Consider the following 15553-nt stretch of genomic DNA (forward strand, 5'->3'; position numbering starts at 1 on the left):
GAAAGATGATTGTTCTTGCCATCTTTTCCTTTTTGTGGATGACTACACTTCTAGTGTCTCACAAAAGTAAAACTACGTTGGAGAGCATACTTTGGACAGAGCTTACTAACAGTAGCAAATGGCGAGGAGATAATAAGCTATCTCTGTACTTAGGTAAAACTGAGGCAATTATTTTGGGATCCAGACCTAAATTGTGTTGGTCCTCTGAAATCAGAGTGGAGTGTGAGGTGCTGACTACTAAAACCTCTGTTAGCTACCCGGGATGTATCCTTGAAGGAAGCTTGGGAGTTGTGAGCATGGCCACTAAAGTGCTAGGGAAGGTTAATGCCAGGACTAAGTTTTTGTCTAGAACGTCCAAGCTGCTTGATAAGGACTCCATGAGAGTGCTAGCCACTGCCCTCATCAATGCCATTTTGACTATGCTAGTACTTCCTGGTTTGGGGGCTTATCTAAGTTTATGAAGGGGATAGCCCAGAATACGCTGATCAGGGTAGTATTGAAGGTGAGTCCACATACTCACATAGGCAGGAACTGCTTTCAGGAACTCAATTGGCTGCCTGTTGAGGCTAGGGTGTCCCAGATTAGACTGGGTTGGGTTTATAGGAGTATTTATGGTTCTGTGCCCAAATTAGATATGCAACATATTAGGGACGCAACAATTACAGCACCAGATCAGGTGTTGCTAATATGTGCTTATACAGGGTTCAGGAGTAATGCTGGGAAATGTACTTTCTTGTATAGTAGAGCTAAAGTAAAACTAAAGTAAAAAACAGTTTGATGTCTTTCTGTGCCCATATGAATGTACCCTATGATGAAAAAAATTAGATACATTTTCTTCTTCGTTTGTATGTTTTATTATCGCGCTGTCATACTTTGTTCAACTGTGTTTGATCTTGTCTAGCCATCTTGTTTCAAGAAGACAACAATTGAAATAAGTCCCAGACTTTACTCTGTTTTGTCCTCAATGATTTTACTAATGTGCATGTATGGCTTTTTCAAGTTTTATGTGTGCTTGTTTTTTTAAATGGTTGAATTAATAAACTAAACAAAAAAAGATCTACAGTACCAGTCAAAAGTTTGGACACACCTACTCATTCAAGGGTTTTTCTTTATTTTGACTATTTTCTACATTGTAGAATTATAGTGAAGACATCAAAACTTTGAAATAACACATATGGAATCAGGTAGTAACCAAAAAAGTGTTAAACAAATCAAAATATATTTTAGATTCTTCAAAGTATCTACCCTTTACCCCAATGACTGCTTTGCACACTCTTGGCATGCTCTCAACCAGCTTCATGAGGTAGTCACCTGGAATGCATTTCAAGTAACAGGCATGCCTTGTTAAAAGTTAATTTGTGTTAATGCTTAATGCATTAACGACTTGACCAATATCCTTATGAATACTATTGAAATGTTTTCTGAAACCTGAGTATGTTGAAAACTGCGGTCTTCAACCATCTGGAGCACAGACCAATCTAAACTTGGTGGCGGAATAGAAGCTGTGATCAATTCTCAAATTCGATATCAATGACTGGCTGTTTCTGTGCAACACTTGACAACAAAAGCACCGCAAGATACATTTATCTAGTTAAGAAGTTTTGTCCTGAACTATCATGCTAGATGCCTCTTGTTTTGCCTATATCAATGTTGTAGATGGTTGTCTGCAGAGGTTATTCTGTAGAAGTTGACAAGAGCATCATCATACGTCAAGTTAAAGACAAAGTGGGCTGTGAACAGTAGTTAATCAAACACACGCAGACTACTAGTTGCCTGGCACCACGATGTTGTCAATCTGGCTCGGTCTTCTACCAACGGCAAGGAGGTACGGCTGTCGACCATGGCTCCCATCATGATGTTCTTCAATGCTGCAGCATGACTGCAACACACAAAGGGTCCTTCTAAGTCCCTTTCCACATGTTAAGACAATGAAGAAACAACCCAAAAAATGTATTACACAATTACTGTATCATCTTACCTTCTGAAAGTGCACTAGTCTACCCACAGCATCACTGGCACTGATCTTGGTCCTCTTCCCTCCTGCTGCTGGTGGGAGGAGATGAAGCAGCAGCAGGGAGGACATATCATTGTCCCAGTTTGAGTGCAAGAAAAGGCAAAACACCCCAAATCACAAAAAATAATATCGCTGAGTTTGAAACATTGCACTATCCACGAGAAAATCCACTTACTGGTTTCGCAGTCATTCTCTGGTGGTTTTTCTGCAGACTTCAGGAGGCGACGCAAATCGGTGGTTGTAGTCATGGATTTTGCCAGTTTGATGACTTTAGGCTTCAATATTGCGTCCCACTTTTCAAGGAGCTTAGAGGATGTTTCATCGTCGGCAAAAAGTCCTGATTCACCTAAAACAAAGTGGATCAACTGAACTTCATGACCAACACAAAATCATGTTCTCAATCAGACAAATAGCCTTTAGTTCTGATTCCAACACATACCACATGCTACATCACTCACCAATCCTTTGATGTCCAGAAACTTGGGAAAGACTGTGAGGACATCTGTGCTTCTGTCTGGACTATAAACTGGCTCCTGGCGATCCTGGAACACCCCCTTCATCGTCTGATAAATGTGTTTTTCATTGGCCGAGTGGACAAGGAAGGAAAGGGCCTCCTTGCATGCATCACCAACAAGCTGGTGGTCCAGGTCAGTCTTCCTCCTATGGGTTGGGCCTCCCGACTGGGGTGAAATACTCTTCTTGATGAGTCTTCCTTGATGCCGTCTTCAGGCGATAATTCAGATATCCTTTGCCCGTGTAAGGATCATAGAAGGGTTCCTTAGATGTGGGAAAAGATTACCAACATGGTAGTCAAATGGTTAGTATTTTTAGACTTGATTCTATGACTGTTTGGTGTCCTGTTCAGTCCACAGAACAAGTGTCAAAATATTAAAGCAAGCAAGCTCTACCAGCACTTACATATCCGTTTTCCCCCAAAGGCTCTCTCAACGAAGGAAAGAGGGTCACAAGTCACAATTGGAAATCATCAAAAATGTTTATTTGTGCTACAAAAAAGAGAGACTAATCAGAACACATAAGCTACACAGGGGGAAACAGAATGGGTCTGACACAAATCAAGCCCAAGGGTTCAAGAAAGAAAATACATCAGACAGTTCATATTTTCACCTTGATCTCCATAAGAGAAGGTTGCAACTTCATGAACTTCTTGCATTTTTGGTATTGGGCCTTCACCAACATGTTACACTGCACTCCTGCAAAATGCAATTACACACAATGTCATTTTGAAGTTATGGTGTAGCTGTACATCATACATCGTACAAGATTCCCCTTTATACCCTCTCCCCTTTGTCTTCCCTGCAGTGGATCAACCATTTGTTCCAAATTCCACTTGAATGATGTAAAAGGTGTCCGCCTGCCTGCGGATCTGGAGCTTGGCAAGGCAATATTCCAGTGAAATCAACCAACATATCTAGCTAGCTATCTGACTAGCTACAAACAGTTACCACAACCACTCAAATCTATAGGAAAGAAATTGGGAAATACATTTCAAGCCGTACTGGCTTGAACACAATGCCTGATCTGTGATCAACAACAAGCACACACCCAAAGACATGTTAATCTAAATGACCGAGGACAACCCTATCACGTCTGGCCACGTGCCCTAGCTAGCTAACGTTAGAGCTAAATTACAAGATGTTGAGGTCAGTGTTGTAGCTATGCGAGGGTCCCCGCTCTAGAGCCGCCACCTAAGTGGGCCAAGCCAGAGGTGGAGCGGGGTCTACGTCCCTCAGCAGAGCCGCCACCTAAGTGGACCAAGCCAGAGGTGGAGCGGGGTCTACGTCCCTCACCAGAGCCGCCACCGCAGAGAAATGCCCACCCAGACCCTCCCCTATAGGTTCAGGTTTTGCGGCCGGAGTCCGCACCTTGGGGGGGAGGGGTACTGTCACACCCTGACCTTAGAGCTTTTTATGTCTCTATTTTGGTTTGGTCAGGGTGTGATTTGGGTGGGCATTCTATGTTCCTTTTTCTATGTTTTTGTATTTCTTTGTTTTGGCCATGTATGGTTCTCAATCAGGGACAGCTGTCTATCGTTGTCTCTGATTGGGAACCATACTTAGGTAGCTTTTTCCCACATGGTTTTTGTGGGTAGTTAGTTTCTGTTTAGTATTTTGCACCTTACAGGACTGTTTCGGTTATGCTCTTGTTATTTTTGTTTAGCGGTCAGTGTTAATAAAAAGTCATGAACACTTACCACGCTGAGCTTTGGTCCGATTCCTCTTCAGAAGACGACACCCGTTACAGGAAGTTAAAGCTTGGTCGCAAATGGGTCTTCCAAATGGACAATGACCCCAAGCATACTTCCAAAGTTGTGGCACAATGGCTTAAGGACCACAAAGTCCAGGTATTGGAGTGGCCATCACAAAGCCCTGACCTCACAAATGCGTTAGAAGTCAAAAGTTTACATACACCTAAGCCAAATATATTTCAACTCAGTTTTTCACAATTCCTGACATTTAATCCTAGTAACAATTCCCTGTCTTAGGTCTGTTAGGATCACCACTTTATTTTAAGAATGTGAAATGTCAGAATAATAGTAGTTATATATTTCAGCGTTTTTCTTTCATCACATTCCCAGTGGGTCAGAAGTTTACATACACTCAATTAGTATTGGGTAGCATTGCCTTTAAATTGTTTAACTTGGGTCAAACGTTTCAGGTAGCGTTCCACAAGCTTCCTACAATAAGTTCGGGGAATTTTGGCCTACTCTTTCTGACAGAGCTAGTGTAACTGAATCAGGTTTGTAGGCCTCCTTGCTCGCACACATTTTTTCAGTTCTGCCCACACATGTTCTATAGGATGCTGTTTGAAGGAGAGGACCAAGGTGCAGCGTGGTAAGCGTACATGATCTTTTAATGATCAAAATGACACCAACAAAACAATAAACAATACCAAAACAAACCGTGAAGCTCAAAGGCAAAGTGCCATAAAGAAAGTCAACTTCCCACCAAGACAGGTGGGAAAAAAGGCACCTAAGTATGGTTCCCAATCAGAGACAACGATAGACAGCTGTCCCTGATGGAGAACCATACCTGGCCAAAACATAGAGATAGAAAATCATAGAAACACAACACATAGAAATGCCCACCCCAACTCACACCCTGACCAAACCAAAATAGAGACATAAAAAGGATCTCCAAGGTCAGGTTGTGATGTATTGAGATGTTGCTACAATATATCCACATAATTTTCATTTTTCATGATGCCATCTATTTTGTGAAGTACATCAGTCCTTCCTGCAGCAAATCACCCCCACAACATGATGCTGCTACCCCCGTGCTTCACGGTTGGGATAGTGTTCTTCGGCTTGCAAGCATCCCCCTTTTTTCTCCAAACATAATGATGGTCATTATGGCCAAACAGCTCTATTTTTGATTCATCAGACCAGAGGACATTTCTCCAAAAAGTACAATATTTGTCCCCATGTGCAGTTGCAAACCATAGTCTGGCTTTTTTTATGGCGGTTTTGGAGCAGTGGCTTCTTCCTTGCTGAGCTGCATTTTAGGTTATGTCAATATAGGACTAGTTTTACTGTGGATATAGATACTTTTGCACCTGTTTCCTCCAGCATCTTCACAAGGTCCTTTGCTGTTGTTCTGGGATTGATTTGCACTTTTCGCACCAAAGTACGTTCATCTCTAGGAGACAGAACGCGTCTCCTTCCTGAGCGGTATGACGGCTGCGTGGTCCCATGTTTATACTTGCATACTATTGTTTATACAGATGAACGTGGTACCTTCAGGCGTTTGGAAATTGCTCCCAAGGATGAATCAGACTTGCGGAGGTCTACAATGTTTTTTTCTGAGGTCTTGGCTGATTTCTTTTGATTTTCATATGATGTCAAGCAAAGAGGCACTGAGTTTGAAGGTAGGCCTTGAAATACATCCACTGGAGGAAATGGAGGAAATCAAAAGCTCCAGCTGAAATGGAGGAAGTCAAGAGCTCCAGCTGAAATGGAGGAATTCAAGAGCTCCAGCTGAAATGGAGGAAGTCAAGAGCTCCAGCTGAAATGTCATTATCCGTTGTACGACGAGAGAGGGGAATAAGAGTGTACATAGTGTGATTATAGATCAGAGACCATAAGTCTCAGAGGTGTAAATATACAAATCAACTGTGAATGTTAATCAGGTTTCATTTCTTGTTAATTTATGTCATTTCCAAGTTAATGTAATTTTAAATAGCATGGCGTTAACTGTTAAAAGTGAGATCTGTTGGATTCTATCTTCTAACTTGAAATATCCTTATTCGTGTTACCATATTATAACTGAGTGTATGGAAATCTACTGAGTGAGAATGGGGGTACAGAAAGTTTACATTCTGTCAGAACATGTTATTGTTAAATCTCATGTATCCTATGGAGAGGAGAAGGAAAACAGTCTGGTTTCTGCCACTGATAAGGTAGAACAGCCGTGAGTTAGGGAGCAGTGAGGAATGGGCGCCGAGGTCATGTCAGATGAAGTGAGAAGGAACAGTCACCACTTGAGTTCCTGCCTAGCAACAGAGATGTATTGGCTGTCCAGATGTGCAAGGAGGAGCCTCCGCCAAGGAGGGTTTACATATATGTGCTTGTGTAAACATGTCTTTGTCTTTTCAGCTGTTTGACCCAGTGGGTGAATAAACTTGGTTTGATCTTTGAATAGTTGTCCATTAGTTTTTTACTCTGTTTGTCACACCCTACAGTATATTGAAACTAATATCACAATCATAATATTCATAATAATAATAATATGTGGCCTAAAGACAATATTAAATCGAGAATGTCTGATGTGTGACGATATTATCAATTGTCGAATAGAGAATGAAGAGACTAATGACCTGTGCAGAGTACATTGACAGCTTGCATTGACAAATAGCACTTCTTCCATTTCATGCTAGAGGTCCATGCAGGCCAGTTGTTTTGATTGCTATACCCTATCAGAAATAGCAGATTCCAACGTTTCTAATGAACCTATTTTTGCAAAACAACTGTACAAATTGTGCGGATGGTCTCTGTTTCAGAATATTACTTTTTCCTAGAATTTTTCATGTCAGTAGGCTACTGGTGACAATCAGCAATAGCCATTTGGGATAGTCCATTCTATTCTTACTGTAAAATATGTCTGTTGACTGTGGTAGGGCCTGTGATGTCTGCTAAACGAACAAGTTCATTTTATTGGCATGGCGCATCCATAGCCTTGATTACTAAGCACAGATATTCTGTTGTTTTGAAATAAATTGCCTTGTATCGTTTTTTTATGACCTTCCTAAACAAAATGTTAATGGATTTATGGACTGTGTAAATTAACATCTGAAAGGCAGAGAGCGTCATAATGTCTCAAAATAAATGTAAATGTTTAATTTCTCTGCAGGAGAGGATTGGCCACCCCTCAGAGCCTGGATCCTCTCTATGTTTCTTCCTAGGTTCTGGCCTTTCTAGGGAGTTTCTCCTAGCTACTCTGCTTCTACACCTGCATTGCTTGCTGTTTGGGGTTTTAGGCTGGGTTTTTGTACAGCACTTTGAGACATCAGCTGATGTAAAAAGGGCTTTATAAATAAATGTGATTTGATTTGATAATTAGGTAATCACCAATTGTGAATAAAGAACAAGAAGGGCCATTCTATTGTACTCATCTGTTCTAATTATAATCTCACAATGGTGTACACCATATCAGTCCACCGAATTCAAGCAGTTTTATTAGCCTACTCTAGGCCAACTTGGAGTAGGCTACACAGTGAGAGCGTGCATTTTACAATGGCAAGACCAAGATGAATGGATGCACATGGTGCATTAGTGTTGCTACAAGATGTGAATGAAAACGACTGGACGATGGAAGAACTGGATCATGACATCTCTGATGATTATTATTCTGATTCATGCTTAATGGTTTTTCATATCTGGGAAAGGATCCATATCGGGCTGCAGGTAAGCGAGTGTCGGATAATGGTTTGGATCAGATGGCACGGCTGTACTAGGTGAAAGGAGGAACTCGCTGGCCTGTTGCTGTGTTCTACAACATGCTTGACTTGGCTGCTATCAACATACAGGTGTTGTTTAAACAGTGCATGAACAACACCCTTCTGCATGAGCAGAAGAGACTTCATCGTGAGTCTGGCACATGGGCTACGAGAGAAACATATGAGAGCCGAAGCAGCAGCAAAGATTCCATGCGAGTCATTGAGCACATCGATCCACTTTTCATTTTCCATGTGTTTTGTCTTGTTTTTCCTCACACCTGGTTTCAATTCCATAAATCACTTGTTGTATATTTAACCCTCTGTTCCCCCCATGTCTTTGTGTGAGATTATTTCTTTTAAGTGCTTGTGCACGTGTTTATTGGTGCGCGACGGGTTTTTGTACTCAATATCTTGTTATTTTTATGCCGTTGGTTTTGCTATTAAACTGCTCCGGCTATTACCAAGTTCTGCTCTCCTGCGACTAACTTCCCTGCCACCGGTTTGCACCCCTTACAAAAGTAACAGTCAGTATCTAGTGTGGCCACTAGCTATATTAAGTACTGCAGTGCATCTCCTCCTCATGGACTGCACCAGATTTGCCCGTTCTTGCTGTCAGATGTTACCCCACTCTTCCACCAAGGCACCTGCAAGTTCCCGGACATTCCTGGGGGAATGGCCCTAGCCCTCACCCGCTGACATGCACAGTCCGATGATGCTGTGACACACCGCCCCAGACCATAACGGACCCTCCACCTCCAATTCAATCCCGCTCCAGAGTACAGGCCTCGGTGTAACGCTCTGTCCTTCGACGATGAACGCGAATCCGACCATCACACCTGGTGAGACAAAACCGTGACTCGTCAGTGAAGAGCACTTTTTGCCAGTCCTGTCTGGTCCAGCGATGGTGAGTTTGTGCCCATAGGCAACGTTGTTGCCGGTGATGTCTGGTGAGGACCTGCCTTACAACAGGCCTACAAGTCCTCAGTCCAGCCTCTCTCAGCTTATTGCGGACAGTCTGAGCACTGTTGGAGAGATTGTGTGTTCCTTGTGTAACTTGGGCAGTTGTTGTTGCCATCCTGTACCTGTCCTGCAGGTGTGATGTTCAGATGTACCGATCCTGTGCAGGTGTTGTTACACGTGGTGTAAGGTCGTTCGTCTGTAGGAGGAGGAGAAGCGGACCAAAGCGCAGCGTGGTGGTTGTTCATATTTTAATAAATCACTACACATGAACAAACTAACGAAAACAAGAAATGTGAGAACGCAAAACAGTCCTATCCTGTGACGACAAACACAGTGACAGGAACAATCACCCACAAACACACAGTGAAACCCAGGCTACCTAAGTATGATTCTCAATCAGAGACAACTAATGACACCTGCCTCTGATTGAGAACCATACTAGGCCGAAAACATAGAAATGCCCCAAAACATAGAAAAACAAACATAGACTGCCCACCCAACTCACGCCCTGACCATACTAAATAAATACAAAACAACAGGAATAGAGGTCAGGTACGTGACAGTACCCCACCCCCCCCAAAGGTGCGGACTCCGGCCGCAAAACCTTGACCTATAGGGGAGGGTCTGGGTGGGCGTCTGTCCGCGGTGGCGGCTCTGGCGCGGGACGCGGACCCCACTTCACCATTGTCTTAGTCCGCCTTATTGTCCGCCTCCCTGGCTTACTCACCATGGCCACCCCTCTCAATGACCCCACTGGACAGAGGGGCTGCTCGGGACAGAGGGGCAGCTCGGGACAGAGGTGAAGCAGCTGCTCGGGACAGAGGGACAACTGCTCGGGACAGAGGGGCAGCTGCTCGGGACAGAGGGGCGATAGCAGCTCGGGACAGAGGGGCGATAGCAGCTCGGGACAGAGGGGCGATAGCAGCTCGGGACAGAGGGGCGGCAGCTGCTCGGGACAGAGGGGCAGCTGCTCGGGACAGAGGGACAGCTGCTCGGGACAGAGGGACAGCTGCTCGGGACAGAGGGGCGGCAGCAGCTTGGGACAGAGGGGCGACAGCTGCTCTGGACAGAGGGGCAGCTGCTCGGGCGGCCCCTGGCTGACTGACGGCACTGGCGGCCCCTGGCTTACTGGCGGCCCCTGGCTGACTGGCGGCACTGGCGGCCCCTGGCTTACTGGCGGCCCCTGGCTTACTGGCGGCACTGGCGGCCCCTGGCTGACTGGCGGCACTGGCGGCCCCTGGCTGACTGGCGGCACTGGCGGCCCCTGGCTGACTGGCGGCACTGGCGGCCCCTGGCTGACTGGCGGCACTGGCGGCCCCTGGCTGACTGGCGGCACTGGCGGCCCCTGGCTGACTGGCGGCACTGGCGGCCCCTGGCTGACGGGCGGCACTGGCGGCCCCTGGCAGACGGGCGGCACTGGCGGCTCCTGGCAGACGGGCGGCACTGGCGGCTCCTGGCAGACGGGCGGCACTGGCGGCTCCTGGCAGACGGGCGGCGCTGGGCAGACGGGCAGCACTGGCGGCGCTGGGCAGACGGGCAGCACTGGCGGCGCTGGGCAGACGGGCGGCACTGGCGGCGCTGGGCAGACGGGCGGCACTGGCGGCGCTGGGCAGACGGGCGGCACTGGCGGCGCTGGAGAGGAGGAAGGCTCTGGAACCGCCGGACTGACGGGCGGCACTGGCGGCGCTGGGCAGACGGGCGGCGTTGGCGGCGCTGGGCTGACGAGCGGCACTGGCGGCGCTGGAGAGGAGGAAGGCTCTGGAAGCGCCGGACTGAGTAGCTCTCGTAGCGCCGAACAGGCGGGAGACTCCGGCAGCGCTGGAGAGGAGGAAGGCTCTGGTAGCGCCGGAGAGGCGGGAGACTCCGGCAGCGCTGGAGAGGAGAGAGCCCCTGCAAGGATGGGCCGGAGAGACAGCCTGGTACGGGGGGCTGCCACCGGAGGGCTGGTGCGTGGAGGTGGTGACGGATAGACCGGGCCGTGAAGGCGTACTGGAGATCTTGAGAGCAGGGCTGGCACCAACCGCCCTGGCTGGATCTTCACCCTAGCCCGGCAGATGTGGGGAGCTGGGATGTAGCGCACCGGGCTAAGCACGCGTACTGGGGACACCGTGCGCACAACTGCATAACACGGTGCCTCATATCACTCTCCTCCAATCTCCCCATTAACTCCTTCACAGTCTCTGCTTCGCTCACCTCCAACACCAGCTCTGGTTCTGAGCTCCTCCTTGGCTCCTCACGATAAACGGGGGGAGTTGGCTCAGGTCTGACTCCTGACTCTGCCACACTCCCCCTGTGCCCCCCCCCAAGAAATTTTTGGGGGTGACTCTCGGGCTTCCGTCCGCGCCGCCGTGCTTGCTTCGCCAACCTCATTCTCCTGTAACCTTCCGCGCACTGTTCCATCGAATCCCAGGCGGGCTCCGGCACTCTCCCTGGGTCGACCGCCCACCTGTCTATCTCCTCCCAAGTTGTGTAGTCCAGATTCTGCTGCTGCCTTTGCTGCTGCTGCTGTTGCTCCTGCTGCACCAGTCGCTTCTCTTGCTGCTGCTGTTGCTCCTGCTGCACCAGTCGCTTCTCCTGCTGCTGCTGTTGCTGCAGCCTCTGTTTACCACGCCGCTTGATCCTTGGTGGGTGGGTGATTCTGTAAGGTCGTTCGTCTGTAGGAGGAGGAGAAGCGGACCAAAGCGCAGCGTGGTGGTTGTTCATATTTTAATAAATCACTACACATGAACAAACTAACGAAAACAAGAAATGTGAGAACGCAAAACAGTCCTATCCTGTGACGACAAACACAGTGACAGGAACAATCACCCACAAACACACAGTGAAACCCAGGCTACCTAAGTATGATTCTCAATCAGAGACAACTAATGACACCTGCCTCTGATTGAGAACCATACTAGGCCGAAAACATAGAAATGCCCCAAAACATAGAAAAACAAACATAGACTGCCCACCCAACTCACGCCCTGACCATACTAAATAAATACAAAACAACAGGAATAGAGGTCAGAACGTGACACGTGGTCTGTCACTGCGAGGGCGTTTAGCTCTCCATCCTGTCTCCCTGTAGTGCTGTCTTAGGCGTCTCACAGTACGGCCATTGTAATTTATTGCCCTGGCCCCATCTGCAGTCCTCATGCCTCCTTGCAGCATGCCTAAGACACGTTCACGCAGATGAGCAGGGACCCTGGGCATCTTTCTTTTGGTGTTTTTCAGAGTCAGTAGAAAGGCCTCTTTAGTGCCCTAAGTTTTCATAACTGTGACCTTAATTGCTTACCATCTGTAAGCTGTTAGTGTCTTAACGACCGTTCCACAGGCGCATGTTCATTAATTGTTTAAGGTTCATTGAACAAGAATGGGAAACAGTGTTTAAACCCTTTACAATGAAGATCTGTGAAGTTACTTGGATTTTTAAGAGTTTTCTTTGAAAGACAGGGTCCTAAAAATGGGACGTTTCTTTTTTTGTTGAGTTTAGTTGTAACAAAGGCACTCCACGCCTACAGAAACAGAAATTAATGAAAATGTTGTTATGTTCTTCCAAATATTTACATTTGGTATTCTAATGTTACCTAACACCTTCATAAGCAAACCAAATATTTACATTTGGTATTCTAATGTTACCTAACACCTTCATAAGCACAACCAAATTGCATTGGCACTGGGGTTCCAATGAGGCCAGGTTCTAGTGTTAAATTGAGATTTTGTGTCACTGATCTACACCCCATAATGTCAAAGTGGAATTATGTTTGTTTAACCTTTTAGAAATGAATACAAAATAAAAAGCTGAAATGTCTTCAGTCAATAAGTCAATACCCCCTTTGTTATGGCAAACCTAAATAAATTCAGAAGTAAAAATGTAAGTAGTTATTATTCTGTGTTCAATAATAGTGGTTAACATGGCTTTTGAATGACTACCTCATCTCTTTATCACACACATACAATTACCTGTAAGATCTGTGAGGGAAATGCTGTTGTCTGAAGACATAGGCTTGAATTGTACATCTTGTCTCATTGGTTCCTGTAGGTGCTGGGTAGAGATATGAGGGGGAGACGGTCATGACCCCCTCCTCAGACCTTTTGGCAGAACGCCCAGAACATGTTCTATAAGTTAAGATAGGAAATGGTGCCAGTCACATGCAGGAAGCAACCCTTTGAACCATATCTATGTAGCTTGTCTATGGAACTACTATATAAGAGGGGCGGCAGGTAGCCTAGTGGTTAGAGCGTTGGGCCAGTAACCGAAAGATTGAATCCCTGAGCTCACAAGGTAAAAAATATGTTGTTCTGCCCCTGAACAAGGCAGTTAACCCACGGTTCCCTGGAAGGCTGTCATTTTGCTCTTAACTGACTTGCCTAGGTTAAATTAAAAAAAGAGAACTAACAGGACTGTCCTGTGAGAGCTCCTGATTGACGTGCCCTATGGTGCATTAAGTTTGTTGGAAGCTCTCCAGCTTGCTGATAATAAAGAATGATTTGTTTAAGCTTGACTTGGAGTCCATGGTGGTAATTTCAATGACAGATCCCTCAGTCAAGCAGTGAATTTCCACCACAAAGACCAGGGGAGGTTTTCCAATACTCGCAATGAAGGCCACCTATGTGTGACCACTGTTGTGTCATCAGCAAACTTAATGATGGTGTTGGAGTCATGCCTGGTCGTGCAGTCATGAGTGAACAGGGAGTACAGGAGGGGACTGAGCACGCACCTCTGAGGGGCCCCCGTGTTGAGGAGCAGCGTGGCGGATGTTTTGTTACCTACCCTTACCACCTGGGGGCGGCCCGTCAGGAAGTCCTGGATCCAGTTGCAGAGGGAGGTGTTTGGTCCCAGGGTCCTTAGTTTAGTGATGCGCTTTGAGGGCACTATGGCGCTGAATGCTGAGCTGTAGTCAATAAATAGCATTCTCACAGAGGTGTTCCTTTTGTCCAGGTGGGATAGGGTAGTGTGGAGTGCAATAGAGACTGCACACTCTTGGCTTCCCTTAACCAGCTTCATGAGGAATATTTTTCCAACACCATTAAAGGAGTTTCCACATTTGCTGAGCACTTGTTGGCTGCTTTTCCTTTACCCTGCGGTCCAACTCATCCCGAACCATCTCAATTGGGTTGAGGTCGGGTGATTGTGGAGGCCAGGTCATCTGATACAGCACTCCATCACTCTCCTTGGTAAAATAGCCCTTGACTTATTGTCCTGTGGAAAAATAAATGATAATCCCACTAAGCGCAAACCAGATGGGATGGCGTATCGCTGCAGAATGCTGTGGTAGCCAGGCTTGTTAAGTGTGCCTTTAATTCTAAATAAATCACTGAGTGTCACCAGCAAAGTACACCCACACCATCACACTTCCTCCTCCATGCTTCATGGTGGGAACCACACATCTGGAGATCATTCGTTCACCTACTCTGTCTCACAAAGACATGGAGGTTGGAGGCAAAAATCTCAAATTTGGACTCATCAGACCAAAGGACAGATTTCCACTGGTCTAATGTCCATTGCTCGTGTTTCTTGGTCCAAGCAAGTTTCATATTCTTATTGGTGTCCTTTAGTAGTGTTTTTTATTTATTTTTTACATCAATTCAACCACGAAGGCCTAATTCACGCAGTCTCCTCTGAACAGTAGATGTTGAGATGTGTCTGCTACTTGAACTCTGTGAAGCTATTATTAGGGCTGCAGTTTCTGAGGCTGGTAACTCTAATGAACTTATCGTCTGCAGCAGAGGTAACTTTGAAGAAACTTTCAAAGTTCTTGAAATTTTTCGGATTGACTGACCATCATGTTTTTAATGAATGATGGACTGTCGTTTCTCTTTGCTTGTTTGAGCTGTTCTTGCCACATGTTCTTTTACCAAATAGGGCTATCTTCTGATTGACTCAAATGCATTAAGGAAAGAAATTCCACAAATGAACTTTTAACAAGGCACACCTGTTAATTGAAATGCATTCCAGGTGACTACCTCATCAAATCAAATTTTATTTGTCACATACACATGGTTAGCAGATGTTAATGCGAGTGTAGCGAAATGCTTGTGCTTCTAGTTCCGACAATGCAGTAATAACCAACAAGTAATCTAGCTAACAATTCCAAAACTACTACCTTATACACACAAGTGTAAGCTGGTTGAGAGATTGCCAAGAGTGTGCAAAGCTGTCATCAAGGCAAAGGGTGGCTACTTTGAAGAATCTCAAATTTAAAACACTTTTTTGGTTACTACATGATTCCATATGTGTTATTTCTGATGTCTTCACTATTATCCTACAATGTAGAAAATAGTAAAAATGATGGAAAACCCTTGAATGAGTAGGTGTGTCCAAACTTTTGACTGGTCCTGTTAATCTTCACCAAATCAATGCAAACTGGTATTGTTCCTAAAGATTTGAAAATTGCCAAAGTTATCCCCCTCTACAAATCTGGGGATTCCAGATCTTTTACACATTATCACCTAATATCTGTACTAACACGTTTGACTAAAATCCTAGAAAAATTGGTGCATAAGAGAATGTTGAAACATTTAAATCAGCACTTTATTCTATATGAGCACCAATATGGTTTTTGTAAAAACGACTCCACAGATGTGTCTCTTTTGCAACTTGTGGATAAAATCGTTACAGCCCTGAACAACAACGAATACGCA

At 45.7% G+C, this 15553-nt stretch overlaps 1 pseudogene; it reads right to left on the bottom strand.

Moving 5' to 3' along the window:
• Positions 1-1619: 1619 nt before the first annotated feature.
• Positions 1620-3211, bottom strand: LOC118942026 (uncharacterized; annotated as a pseudogene).
• Positions 3212-15553: the final 12342 nt, after the last annotated feature.

This window comes from Oncorhynchus mykiss, chromosome 20 (assembly GCF_057628025.1).
Source record: "Oncorhynchus mykiss isolate SJ-2025 chromosome 20, ASM5762802v1, whole genome shotgun sequence".
Lineage (NCBI taxonomy): Eukaryota > Metazoa > Chordata > Actinopteri > Salmoniformes > Salmonidae > Oncorhynchus > Oncorhynchus mykiss.